General features: G+C 39.1%; 1 protein-coding gene and 1 pseudogene across 1 annotated transcript in view; one reads left to right on the top strand and one right to left on the bottom strand.

The window, feature by feature from the left end:
* LOC121482669 (olfactory receptor 13H1-like) overlaps positions 1-15446 on the bottom strand; it is a 69655-nt gene that overhangs the window by 39244 nt on the left and 14965 nt on the right.
* On the top strand, positions 411-1788 carry LOC121482990 (annotated as a pseudogene).

Below are 15446 nucleotides of genomic sequence, written 5' to 3'. Positions count from 1 at the left end.
CGGAAAATGGATATGATTATAGTTATACTTATCTAATAGGGCTGTTTTGGGATTAAATAAAACAATTCACAGCAGTGTTTGATTAAAATGTTCAGTAAATAGTAGCTACTGTTATTATTGAAAGCCGATTTCCCCAAGTTCACAAGATGAGAGGATGTAGTGGAAGTGGTAACTGTGAATATAAGTGCTTTATGAAGTATGAGGTAGTTCTGAGAGTATACCATTGATTATTCAGTTGAGTTGGCATATCCTAGTATTAGAGGTATTTGTGGAGGGCTGCAACTGAGTCCCATAGGACCTCTGCAACTCCTAGGACTACAGCTATATTAAAGGATGCTTGGGCTTTTTTTGCAATGGGTTTGCCACCAGAACACAGGTGTCGTGAAAACCACCGCTAAACCTAAACCAAAATGGGAAAGAAAGAGACTCACATCAACATCGTCGTCATTGGACATGTAGATTCGGGCAAGTCTACCACTACTGGCCATCTGATCTACAAATGTGGTGGGATCAACAAAAGAACTATCATAAAATTTAAGAAGGAGGCTGCTGAGATGGGAAAAGGCTCCTTCAAGTATGCCTGGGTCTTGGATAAACTGAAAGCTGAATATGAATGTGGTATCACCATTGATATCTCCCTGTGGAAATTCAAGACCAGCAAACATTATGTGACCATCATTGATGCCCCAGGACACAGAGACTTTATCAAAAACATGATTACAGGCACATCTCAGGCTGACTGTGCTGTCCTGATTGTTGCTGCTGGTGTTGGTGAATTGAAGCAGGTATCTCCAAGAATGGGCAGACCCATGAGCATGCCCTTCTGGCTTACACACTGGGTGTAAAACAATTGTTGGTGTTAACAAAATGGATTCCTGAACCACCCTACAGCCAGAAGCGATATGAGGAAATTGTTAAGTCAGCACCTACATTAAGAAAATTGGCTACAACTCTGACACAGTAGCATTTGTGCCAATTTCTGGTTGGAATGGTGACAACATGCTGGAGCCAAGTGCTAACATGCCTTGGTTTAAGGGATGGAAAGTCACCCGTAAAGATGGGAATGTCAGTGGATCCACACTGCTTAAAGCTCTGGATTGCATTCTGCCACCAACTTGTCCAACTGATAAGCCCTTGCATCTGCCTCTCCAGGACGTCTACAAAATTGGTGGTATTAGTACTGTCCCAGTGGGTCGAGTGGAGACTGGTGTTCTTAAGCCTGGCATGGTGGTCACCTTTGCTCCAGTCAGTGTTACAACTGAAGTCAAGTATGTTGAAATGCACCATGAAGCTTTGAGTGAGGCTCTTCCTGGGGACAATGTGGGCTTCAATGTCAAGAACGTATCTGTCAAAGATGTTCGTCGTGGCAACGTGGCTGGTGACAGCAAAAATGACTCACCAATGGAAGCAGCTGGCTTCACGGCTCAGGTGATTATCTTGAACCATCCAGGCCAAATCAGTGCTGGATATGCACCTGTGCTGGATTGTCACACAGCTCATATTGCTTGCAAGTTTGCTGAGCTGAAGGAGAAGATAGATCGTTGTTCTGGAAAAAAGCGGGAAGATGGTCCCAAGTTCTTGAAATCTGGGGATGCTGCCATTGTTGATATGGTTCCTGGCAAACCTATGTGTGTTGAGAGCTTCTCTGACTATCCTCCTCCAGGCTGTTTTGCTGTTCGTGACATGAGACAGACGGTTGCTGTGGGTGTCATCAAAGCAGTGGACAAGAAGGCAGCTGGAGCTGGCAAATTCACCAAGTCTGCCCAGAAAGCTCAGAAAGCTAAATGAATATTATCCCCAATACCTGCCACCCCAGTCTTAATCAGTGGTGGAAGAATGGTCTCAGAACTGTTTGTGTCAATTGGCCATTTAAGTTTAATAGTAAAAGACTGGTTAATGATAACAATGCATCGTAAAACCTTCAGAAGGAAAGGAGAATGTTTTGTGGACCATTTTTTTGTGTGTATGCATGTGTGGCAGTTTTAAGTTATTAGGTTTTAAAATCAGTACTTTTTAATGGAAACAACTTGACCAAAAATCTGTCACAGAATTTTGAGACCCATTAAAACAAAAGTCTTTAAAAAAATAAAGGATGCTTGGAAAGTAGCAATTTTGAACACCAAAATCCTTAGTCATTAAAACAAAGTAGATTTTAAAATAACCTTCAGTTATTAGATGGGATAAACATTGGGTTATAATACTTGTGTCTGTCTTAATGTTTTACTTCTCCAGCAAGAGGTTGACAGTTCCCTATTTGGCTTTTGCATTAAACATAAACCCAACAAGGTGGTGGAAATGCATTTATAATTCTTGCTTTTGGGTATATGACTTTGATTAGTTGGAAAGCAAAGTTGAGGCATTCTATGAAGAACTCCCATTCTTTTAGGAGTTGGAAACACATCTGAGATCTACACCTGAAAAGAGAAGGGAAGCTGGAAGACACAGTGGATTGGCTTTTCATACACCTGAGATTGGACTGAAGTGGCATTGGATTGATTGGACTGAGGTGCTAAGAGTATGGAATTGTTCATTTTTGTTGTTGGAGTATCAGTTGCCTAGTATAAAGGTGTTTGCTGAGTAAATGAGATATAGGTATTAAGACACCCGCATGAACTTGACACAAAGCTGGGGAATCCCCCCTTGCCTCTGCATCTCTAAGACTTAGGTTTTCTTTTTTTTTCTTCTCAAAGATTTGTTGATTATTTTTACAGAAAGGGAGAGAGAGTGCACATGAGTGAGGGTGGGCGCAGAGGGAGAAGGAGAGGGAGAAGTAGCCTTAAGCAGATTCCATGCTGAGCATGGAGCCTGTCGCAGGGCTTGATCTCACAACACTGAGATCATGACCTGGCTGAAACCAAGAGTTGGGTGCCTTAACTGACTTACCACTCAAGGGCCCCCCCCCATTTTTTCCTTTTTAAAGATCAAAGTGCAATTTACATATAGCAAAATACATGTATTTTAAGTGTAAAAATGACGAATTATGAAAAATGTATATACCTAGTAACCACAACCTCAGTAAAGATATGGAATATTTCTACAATCCCCCAAAATTCTCTTGTATTTCCCTCTAGTCAATCTCTACTGCAACCAGCGACCACTGTCCTATTTTCCGTTTCCTTCAGATTAGCAATGCCAGCTCTTAAACTTCATATACATAAAAGTATACAATATGCACATGTTTTGTATCTAGCTTCTTGTACTTAACATTTTTAAGATTTATCAGTGTTGTATGCATGTGTTAGTTGTTTGTTGTTTCTTATTAGTGAGGAATGTCCATGGTATGAATATACCACAGTTGGTTTACCTATTCTTCTACTGAGAGAATTTGGGTTGTTTCTGACTTGGGGCTAAGTTGAATAACACTCTATAAACATTTATGTTCAGGTCATTTTGTGGACATATGTTTTCAGTTCTCTTTGGCAAATATCTAGGTGTCTAGTGGCTGGATCAGAGTAGATAAAGGTTTAACTTTTTTTAAGTTTTCAGATGTTTTTTGAAATTGTGAAATTTTACCTGGAATATGAGTTCCATAGCTTCACATTCTTGCCAAAAATTGGTTTTGTTATTATTTTTTATTTTAGTCATTCTGGTGGGTATGTGGTAGTATCTCATTAGTTTTATTTAAATTTATTCATTAGTTTGAGAGAGAGAGAATGACCAGTGAGGAGGGGCAGAAGGAAAGAGAGACAGAGAAGCAGACTCGCTGCTCACCAGGAAGCCCAATGTGTGACTCCATCGGGGACCCAGAGATCATGACCTGAGCTGAGAGCAGATGCGTAACAGACTGAGCCACCCAGGCACTCCTCTTATTGTTTTTTTAAAAAACTATTTTGAAATTACTGGATCATATGGTTTCTATTTTTAACTTTTTGAGGAATCTCCATACTGTTTTCCACAGTGACCATACTAATTTACATTCCCACCCACAGTGTACAAGTATTACCTCCCAAAAATGAACACACTAATTCAAAAAGATATATACACTCCAATGTTTATTGCAGCATTATTTACAATAGGCAAGATATGGAAGCAACCCAAGTATCAACTGATAGACAATTGGATAAAGAATATGCGGTAGTTACACAATATTACACAGCCATTTAAAAAAAAAGCATAAGGGGGGCGGGGCAAGATGGCGGAGGAGTAGGGTCCCAAGTCACCTGTCCCCACCAACTTACCTTGATAACCTTCAAATCATCCTGAAAAACTATGGTTCGGCCTGAGATTTAAAGAGAGAACAGCTGGAACACTACAAAGAGAGAAGAGTTTTTGCTTCTAACAGGGTAGGAAGGCGGGGGGAAAAAATAAAAAAGAATCAAGTGGAGGAGGGGCCCCTTGAGGAGCCAGGCTAAAGCCGGGCAGTGAAAGCCTCCAGGACAGGAAAGTCCAGCCCTGGAGAAGCAGGAACTTTAAAAATCCGCACAGGATTCTTCCCGGAGGGAAAGGCGCTTAGCAGGGAAACCGAGCAGAACCTCAGGAGGGGCAGTGGAGCCTCCAGTTTCCCGGGGACACAAACAAGGGAGATGTGCCCCAGGGGAGAGTGCCACAGACTGTGGGCCGAGCTCGGTAAAGGGCTGGAGCGTGCACCCGGCGGGGCCTCGGGAGAAGCTCAGGCGGCAGCTCCAGGTGGAGGGGGTTATGCCCTGCTGCCTTCAGGGGCCACGGCCAGGAGTGCGATTCCAGCAGCACAGGCCCCAGATCCTAGGGCGCTGAGAGGACACAGCCCAGGATCCTGTGCTCCCCCCAGGACAGGCGGAGGTGGAGAGGGCACAGGACGTCAAGGACTCTCCTGCTGCTGGGCGCCCCCAAGTTGTGCAGATCAGCACCACCCTCCTCCTCCCCAGGAGCATCCAGGCCAGTGTGGACTGGAGACTGTGGTAGTTAACTGTGGGAGCTGAGTCTAGAGCTGGAAGGCTGGCCGCGGCCAGTGTTGTTGTTCCTCCTGGTGTCACCCTGTGCCTGAGATAGAGCAGGGCCGCCAGGGAACAGGGGCCTCAGAGGATAAACAGCTCCCACTGAGCCGTGCAAACACCTGAGAATCAGCACAGCAGGCCCCGCCCCCAGAAAACCAGCTGGAAGCACAGGGGAAGAGCAAGTTCTTGGCGGAGCAGCTCTGGATAACTCCAGGGGAGGTCGAGGATTTACATTATATAGAACCCCAACTTTTTTTGTTTTGTTTTCTTTCTTTCTATTTTTTCTTCCTTTTTCCAGTACAACTTGTTTTTACCACTCTGCACTGAGCAAAATGACTAGAAAGAACTCACCACAAAAGAAAGAATCAGAAACAGTACTCTCTGCCACAGAGTTACAGAATTTGGATTACAATTCGATGTCAGAAAGCCAATTCAGAAGCACAATTATAAAGCTACTCGTGGTTCTGGAGAAAAGCATAAAAGAGTCAAGAAACTTCATGACTGCAGAATTTAAATCCAATCAGGCCAAAATTAAAAATCAATTAAATGAGATGCAATCCAACTGGAGGTCCTAATGACAAGGGTTAATGAGGTATAAGAAAGAGTGAGTGACATAGAAGAGAAGTTGATGGCAAGGAAGGAAGCTGAGGAAAAAAGAGAAAAACAATTAAAAGACCATGAGGAAAGGTTAAGGGAAATAAAGGACAGCCTCAGAAGGAAAAATCTATGTTTTTAAAATTATATATTTATTTATTTTTATTTTTAAAAATCTATGTTTAATTGGGGTTCCAGAAGGTGCTGAAAGGGACAGAGGACCAGAAAGCATATTTGAACAAATGATAGCTGAGAGCTTCCCAATTTGGGGAGGAAAACAGGCATTCAGATCCAGGAGATAGAGAGATCTCCCCCTGAAATCAATAAAAACCATTCAACACCTTGACATTTAATAGTGAAACTTGCAAATTCCAAAGATAATGAGAAAATCCTTAAGGCAGCAAGAGACAATAAGTCCCTAACTTATATGGGGAGAACTATTAGATTAACAGCAGACCTCTCCACAGAGACCTGGCAGGCCAGAAAGGGCTGGCAGGATATATTCAGGGTACTAAATGAGAACATGCAGCCAAGAATACTTTATTGAGCAAGGCTCATTTAGAATAGAAGGAGAGATAAAGTGCTTTCAAGATAGGCAGAAACTGAAAGAATATGTGACCACCAAACCAGCTCTGCAAGAAATATTAAGGGGGATCCTGTAAAAGAAAGAGGATGCCCAAGGAAATAATCCACAAAAACAAGGACTGAATGGATATTATGATGACACTAAATTCATATCTTTCAATAGGAACTGTGAACGTGAATGGGATTAATAATCCCATCAAAAGACACAGGGATTCACACTGGATAAAAAAGCAAGACCCATCTATTTGCTGTCTACTAGAGACTCATTTTAGACATAAGGACACCTACAGCCTGAAAATGAAAAGTTGGAGAACCATTTACCATTTCAATGGTCCTCAAAATAGAGCAGGGGTAGCAATCCTCATGTCAGATAAATTAAAGTTTATCCCAAAGACTGTACTAAGAGATGAAGAGGGACACTACATCATAGTTAAAGGATCTATCCAACAAGATATGTAACAATCATGAATACTTATGCCCCTAATGTGGGAGCTGCCAAACAGGTCAGTCAATTAACAACCATAGTAAAGGGACACCTGGGTGGCTCAGTGGTTGAGCTTCTGCCTTCGGCCCAGGGCCTGATCCTAGAGACCCAGTATTGAGTCCCACATCTGGTTCCCTGCATGGAGCCTGCTTCTCCCTCTGCCTGTGTCTCTGCCTCGCTCCCTCTCTCTGTGTCTCATGAATAAAGAAAATTGTAAAAGAAAATAACCAAGGTAAAGACATACTTAATAATAATACAATAATACTGGGAGATTTCACACGGTGCTTTATGCAAATGACAGATCTTCCCAGCACAACCTCTCCAAAGAAACAAGAGCTTTAAATGATACATTGGACCAGATGGATTTCACAGATATTTACAGAGCTTTACATCTGAACACAACTGAATACACATTCTTCTCAAGCGCACATGGAGCTTTCTCCAGAATAGACCACATACTGGGTCACAAATCAGGTCTCAACCAATACCAAAAGATTGGGATTGTCCTCTGCATATTTTCAGACCAAAATGCTTCAAAAATTGAAGTCAATCACAAGAAGATATTTGGAAGAAATTAAAACATGTGGAGGTTAAATAGCATCCTGCTATAAGATGAAAGGAGCAACCAGGAAATTAAAGAAGAATTAAAAAGATTCATTGAAACTAATGAGAATGAAGATACAACCATTCACAATCTTTGGGATACAGCAAAAGCAGTCCTTAGAGGGAAATACATTGCAATACAATCATTCCCCCCCAAATTGGAAAAAACTCAAATACACAAACTAACCTTGCACCTAAAGGAACTAGAGAAAGAACAGAAAATAAAACCTACACCAAGCAGAAGAAGAGAGTTCATAAAGACTTGAGCAGAACTCAATGAAATAGAGACCAGAAGAACTGTAGAACGGATCAACAAAACCAGGAGTTTGTTCTTTGAAAGAATTAGTAAGACAGATAAACCATCAGCCAGCCTTATTAAAAACAAAAGAGAAAAGACTCTAATAAAATCACGAATGAGAAAGGAGAGATCACCACCAATACCAAGGAAATACAAACGATTTTTAAAACTTATTATGAGCAGCTATACACCAATAAATTAGGCAATCTAGAAGAAATGGACGCATTTCTGAAAAGTCACAAATTACCAAAACTAGAACTGGAAGAAATAGAAAACCTGAACAGGCCGATAACCAGGGAGGAAATTGAAGCAGTCATCAGAAACCTCCCAAGACACAAAAGTCCAGGGCCAGATGGCTTCCCAGGGAAATTCTATCAAACTTTTAAGGAAGAAACCAACCTATTCTACTAAACCTGTTCGGAAAGATAGAAAGAGGTGGAATACTTCCAAACTTGTTCTATGAGGCCAGCATCACCTTAATTCCAAAACCAGAAAACGACCCCACCAAAAAGGAGAATTATAGACCAATACCCCTGAGGAACACAGATGCAAAAATTCTCAACAAGGTACTAGCCAATAGGATCCAGCAATATGTTAAGAAGATTATTCACCATGACCAAGGGGGATTTATCCCCCAGATGAAAGACTGGTTCAACACTTGTAAAGCAATCAACGTGATGGATCACATCAACAAGAGAAAAAATAAGAATGATAGGATCCTATCAATAGATGCAGAGAAAATATTTGACAAAATACAACATCCATTCCTGATCAAAACTCTTCAGAGTGTAGGGATAGAGGGACCATCCCTCAGCATCTTAAAAGCCATCTACGAAAAGCCCACAGAAAATATTCTCAATGGGAAACAATGGGATCCTTTCTGCTAAGATCAGGAACACAGCAGGGATGTCCACTCTCACCACTGCTATTCAACATAGGACTAGAAGTCTTAGCCTCAGCAATCAGACAACAAAAAGAAGTAAAAGACATTCAAATGACAAAGAAGAAGTCAAACTCTCCCTCTTCGCAGATGACATGATACTGTACGTAGAAAACCCAAAAGACTCCACCCCAAGATTGCTAGAACTAATACAGCAATTCGGCAGTGTGGCAGAATACAAAATCAATGCCCAGAAATCAGTGGCATTTCTATACACTAACAATGAAACTGAAGAAAGATAAATTAAGGAGTCAATCCCATTTACAATTGCACCAAAAAGCTTAAGATACTTAGGAATGAAGCTAACCAAAGAGATAAAGGATCTATACCCTAAAAACTACGGAACATTTCTGAAATAAAATGAGGAAGACACAAAGAGATGGAAAAATATTCCATGGTCATGGATTGGAAGAATTAATGTGAAAATGTCAATGTTACCCAGGGCAATTTACACATTTCATGCAATCCTTATCAAAATACCACGGACTTTCTTCAGAGAGTTCGAACAAATCATCTTAAAATTTGTGTGGAATCAGAAAAGAACCTGAATAGCCAGGGGAATATTGTAAAAGAAAACCAGGATGACAGGATCATACCCTGAGCCAAAGGCAGATGCTCAACTGCTGAGCCACCCAAGGCGTGTCTGGATTCTCATTTCAAATAGCATATATTTCAGTTCTAGAATTTCTATTTGATTCTTTTTCATAGTTTCAAATTCCATGTTGGGATACCCATTGGCTACTTATTTTGGCCACTTTTCCTTTTAAGTGCTTAAACATATTTGTAATAGCTTTTAAAAATTATCCTTCCAGCTAATTCAACATCTGGATGAATATGGTCTCTATTTCTACTCACTTTTTAAATTATAAATTCATGTTACATTTTTCTCTTTATTCACATGTCTAGCAATATTTGATTGCATAGTGGATACTACTGATGATATTTTATAGAGATTTTTGATTCATCTTCCTTCTAAGACTGTTTTGATTTTTGTTCTAATTGACAAATTATAGGCTAATCATCTTGAACTTTTGGAGCCTTCATTTTCAGATGTAGTCTGGTTTTGTGTTACTCTTAGTCTTGGGGTGAATCTTTAATCCTTGGACATAGTCTTTACTCCTAAGGCATGGTCCTTTGAGAGTTTTAATAGAAAACTCAAAATATTTACAAATGTTTTCTAACTTGGTGGAATTCAGCCTCTAGACTCTGTCTCCCTTATGTAAGCAACTGCTAACATCTCTGTTCCAATATTTCAGCTTTATTTCTGCTGCCTTCTGTCAGTTTTCTTACTAATGTTTCTGTAAATGCACAGTTTAGCGGTCATTTAAATATTCGATGGGAGTTTGTGCATAAAAATTGGGATTCACCTCTCCATGACACTCTTTTTTTAAAAAAGATTTTATTTGTTTATTCATGAGACACACACACACACACACACACACATACAGATGCAGAGACACAGGCAATGGAAGAAGCAGGCTTCATGCAGGGAGTCCGACTTGGGACTCAATCCCGGGTCTCCAGGATCAGGCTCTGGGCTGAAGGGGGCGCTAAACCGCTGAGCCACCCAGGCTGCCCTCTCCATGACACTCTTATTTTCGGGTTTTTTCCTTCAATTTCTAGCCACCTTGGCAAGCCCCAGCTTGATCCTCTGATGCCTCAAGCCAGATTCCAATTGGTTCTTTTTTTAAAAAAATATTCAAAAGAAAAAAAATCCTTGTTTGACATATCTTACAGGATAAAATGTGCAGAAACATTTATAATCAAAAGGGAGAATTTACAGTTATCTGTGTTTTTTAAATAAAATACATATCTCAGTTTCTGGGGATAGGTCTATGTAACCTTGGGAACAATTACTTATTCTCTCAGTAATCTATTTATAAAATGGAAAGTAATATCTATCTGAATTTTACCTGATAGAAAATGCCAGTTTTCTGGTCAGTCCTCTGTTCTCATCTTACTTGGCCTATCAGCAGCATTTGGCAGAGCTGATCATTCTCTTTTTTCATATCCTTTGCTTTTTTTGTTTTCTAGGATGATGCACTCCCCTGTTTTTCTTTATAACTCACTGGCCACTCTATTTCAATATTTTTTCCTTCCTTTCTTCCTTTCTTTCTTTTTTTTTTAAAAAAGATTTTTTTACTTGAGAGAGAGAAAGAGAGCGCATGAGTGAGGGAGAGAAGCAGACTCCCTGCTGAGTGTGGAGGCCAATACAAGGCTCAATCCCAGGACTCTGAGGTCATGACCTGAGCCAAAATCAAGAGCTGGCCACTTACCAAACTGAGCCGCCCAAGCACCCCTTTGCTAGAGGGAAATGATGATGCTAGAGGTATTTCCCATGATATGCTCCTCATCACTTGCCATCAGGGAAATACAAATTAAAACCACAATGAGATACCACCTCACACCAGTGAGAATGGGGAAAATTAACAAAACGGGAAACAAATGTTGGAGAGGATGTGGAAAAAGGGGAACCCTCTTGCACTGTTGGTGGGAATGTGAACTGGTACAGCCACTCTGTAAAGCTGTGTGGAGGTTCCTCAAAGAGCTAAAAATAGACCTGCCGTACCACCCAGCAAGTGCACTGCTGGGGATTTACCCCAAAGATACATTTGCAGGTTATTTTCCCCATGGTCTTTCTAAGTTGGAGTTTCCTAGGTCTCAGTTCTTGGACTTTTTTGTATTCTGTAGCTACTTATTTCTTGTTGATCTCATTGAGTCCTATGGCTTTAAATGTATTCTATATGTTGACAGTTTCCATATTTACATTTCTAGTTCACATCTCTGCCCTGAATTCTAGACTTATATGTTTAAATGAAACTGTCTCTTTTCTGTTTAATAAGCATTTCAAAATTAAGATGCAAAAAACTGAAATTTTGCTCTCTACACTTCCTTCCTCTCTTCAAAAGATTCCCTAGTGTATCCCCTATTTCCCTTTCCCCCCATCTTCAGTTGTTTAGAGCATAAACATTTGAGTCACACTTAACTCTTTGTTCACATACCTGATCCAATTCATCACTGAATTCTGGTGATCCTTCTTCTCCAAATATTTAAAAACCTCTGTCACTTCTTACCACTTTGACTTCCACCATGTTTAAGCCACCATCATTTTTTACCTGGGTTTTTGCAATATTCTTCTAAGTAGTCTCTATGCTTTTACCCTTGCCTCATTAAAAGAAATTTTTCCTTCAAAAGAGTGACCCTTTTAAGATGTAAGTCAGATCATTCCACTAAAATTCTTTTAATAAGATAGGAATAATTCTAAGAATATGTTAATGGGCTTATAAGGTAGAAAGGTAAACTTTGTATGATAACAATATTATAAATGAAGTGGGAAGCAACTGAGTTTTATATAAGAGCAACATTTATTTATGCTGCTGAAACTTAAGTGTGACTAACCCAAACTAGATTGTTATACATTAAGATGTTAATTGTAACCCCTAAAGTCAACATTAAGTACATTACTCAAAAATGTATTAAAAGAAACAATTGGATTAAAAATGAAGTATAAGAACGTTTATATTTAACACAAAAGGAAACAATAATGCAGGAATAAAGGAACAACTAAGATATAAGTCATACAGAAAAGAAATAGCAAATGACAGACCTAAGTCTTACCTTATCAATATCAAAAACATTAAATGTGAGTGTCCCAAACTCATCAATCAAAAGTCAGAAATTGGCCAAAGGGATTTAGAAGAAAAAAAATCAAAACATAATCTAACCATATGCTGTCTAAAGAGACTCACTTTAGATTAAAAAACACAAATATATTGAAAATAAATGTTTGGAAAATACATATATACACCATGCCAATGGTACCCAAAATAGAGCTGATAGACCTAAACTAATATTGGACAAAGTAGACTTTATTTTTTTTAAATTTCTTTTTTTTTTAATTTATGATAGTCACAGAGAGAGAGAGGCAGAGACACAGGCAGAGGGAGAAGCAGGCTCCATCCACCGGGAGCTCGATGTGGGATTCGATCCCAGGTCTCCAGGATCACGCCCTGGGCCAAAGGCAGGCTCCAAACCGCTGCGCCACTCAGGGATCCCACAAAGTAGACTTTAAAACAAACATTGTTGCTATAGGGATGCCTGGGTGGCTTAGCGGTTGAGCGCCTGCCTTTGGCTCAGGGCATGATCCTGGAGTCCTGGGATTGAGTCAAACATCAGGATTCCTGCATGGAGCCTGCTTCTCCATTTGCCTATGTCTCTGTGTCTCTTTCTCTGTGTCTCTCATGAATAAATAAATAAAATATTTTTAAAAACATAAACATTGTTGCTATAGACAAAGAGTAACATCTTGTAGTATTGAAAGTCAATCCATCAAGGAGAAATAACAATTATATATACATGTAACAAGAAAGTAAAAAATAAACATAAAGTAAACACTGAAAAATTCGAGGGAGGAGTAAACAGTTCAACAATAATAGTTGGAGACTTCCATACTCTATCTTCAATCATTGATAGAACATGTAGACAGAATATAAACAAGAAAATAAAAGGCTTGAACAACATTATAAACTAATTGGATCTCTCAAGATCTTACTGAGCACTGTACTTAACAACAGAGTAAACATTTCTCTCAAATGCACATAAAACATTTCCAAGACAGACAATATACTAGGGAATGCAATAATTGTCAATAAATGTTAAATAATTGAAATCATATGATGTATTTTCATGATCATGATGGAACAAGATTAGAAATTAATAATGAACTACAGTAATTCCCCAATATATGGAAATTAAATAATCTAAATATTCAGTAGGTCAATAAAGAAATGACAAAGTAAATTAGAAAGTACTTTCAAATGAGTGAAAACACAAAAAACACCAAAAATTCATGAGATATATCTAAATCAGTGCTTTATTATGATCATCAAGACAGTGTGGTACTGGCACAAAAACAGACACAAAGATCAGTGGAACAGAATAGAGAACCCAGAAATGGGCCCTCAACCCTATGGTCAACTAATATTCAACAAAGCAGGAAAGACTATCCACTGGAAAAAAGACAGTCTCTTCAAAAAATGGTGCTGGGAAAATTGGACATCCACATGCAGAAGAATGAAACTAGACCATTCTCTTACACCAGACACAAAGATAAACTAAAAATGGATGAAAGATCTAAATGTGAGACAAGATTCCATCAAAATCCTAGAGAAGAACACAGGCAACACACTTTTCTAACTTGGCCACAGCAACTTCTTGCAAGATACATCCATGAAGGCAAGGGAAACAAAAGCAAAAATGAATAATTGGGACTTCATTAAGATAAGAAGCTTTTGCACAGCAAAAGAAACAGTCCACAAAACTAAAAGAGAACCTACAGAATGGGAGAAGATATTTGCAAATGACCTATCAGGCAAAAGTCTAGTATGCAAGATCTATAAAGAACTTAATAAACTCAACAGCAAAGAAACAAACAATTCAATCATGAAATGGGCAAAAGACACAAACAGAAATTTCACAGAGGAAGACATAGACATGGCCAACAAGCACATGAGAAAATGCTCCTCATCACTTGCCATCAGGGAAATACAAATTAAAACCACAATGAGATACCACCTCACACCAGTGAGAATGGGGAAAATTAACAAGACGGGAAACAAATGTTGGAGAGGATGTGGAGAAAGGGGAACCCTCTTGCACTGTTGGTGGGATGTGAACTGGTACAGCCACTCTGTAAAGCTGTGTGGAGGTTCCTCAAAGAGCTAAAAATAGACCTGCCCTACGACCCAGCAAGTGCACTGCTGGGGATTTACCCCAAAGATACAGATGCAGTGAAAAGGCAGGACACCTGCACCCCGATGTTTATAGCAGCAATGTCCACAATAGCCAAACTGTGGAAGGAGCCTCGGTGTCCATAGAAAGATGAATGGATAAAGAAGATGTGGTATATGTAAACAATGGAATATTCCTTAGCCATTAGAAATGACAAATAACCGCCATTTGCTTCGACATGGATGGAACTGGAGGGTATTATGCTGAGTGAAATAAGTCAATCGGAGAAGGACAAACATTATATGGTCTCATTCATTTGGGGAATATAAAAAATAATGAAAGGGGATAGAGGGGAAAGGAGAGAAAATGAGTGGGAAATATCCGAGAGGGTGACAGAACATGAGAGACACCAAACTCTGGGAAATGAACAAGGGGTGGTGGAAAGGGAGGTGGGTGCAGAGTTGAGGTGACTGGGTCTCGGGCACTGAGGGGGGCACTTGACGGGATCAGCACTGGGTGATATGCTATATGTTGGCAAATTGAACTCCAATAAAAAATAAAAATAAATAAATAAATAAATCAGTGCTTTAAAAGGGTAATTAGATGTACAGAGCGATACTAGAAAAAGAAATATTTAAAGTCAGTAACCTAAGCCTTTGCATTATGAGACTACAAAGTGAAGATTAAACTAAACAGAAACAATCATTAAGAAACAAACAATAAATGCTAGAATGAAAATAAATGAAATAGAGAAAGAAAAAATAACAGGAAAATTGAGTGAAACCAAATATTTATTCTTTGGAAAGATCCAAAAATCGATAAACTCTTACATTGATTGACCAGAGAGAGAGAGAGAGAGATAACTCAAATTTCTAAAATCAGAAATGGAATTTGAGATATCACTACCAATCTCAGAAACATAAGAATAATTATAAGAGAATACAATTAATGATTGTATGTGAAAAAATTAATAGACTAAATGAAATGAAGAGATTTCAAGAAACACACAAACTACTTCAAGAAGAAATAGAAAATCTGAATAAACCTGTGAAGTGATTGAATTAATAGTCAAACATCTTTCCACAAAGTAAAAGCTATATATATATGGATTCACTGCATAATTAATTCTTCCAAACATTTGAAGAAAAATCAACACCAATCCTTATAAACTGTTCCAAGAGAAGGCAATATTTCCCATCATTCAATAGGGTTAATATTACCCTTAAATCAAAATCAGATCGACATCACAGGAAAACTACAAACTGTTATTCTTTTTGAATGTAGCTCCAAAATCCTTTA

This window comes from Vulpes lagopus, chromosome X (assembly GCF_018345385.1).
Source record: "Vulpes lagopus strain Blue_001 chromosome X, ASM1834538v1, whole genome shotgun sequence".
In the NCBI taxonomy this organism is placed as follows: Eukaryota; Metazoa; Chordata; class Mammalia; order Carnivora; family Canidae; genus Vulpes; species Vulpes lagopus.
The sequence above is the reverse complement of the archived record's forward strand: the minus strand, read 5'-3'. Positions and strand labels throughout refer to the sequence as shown.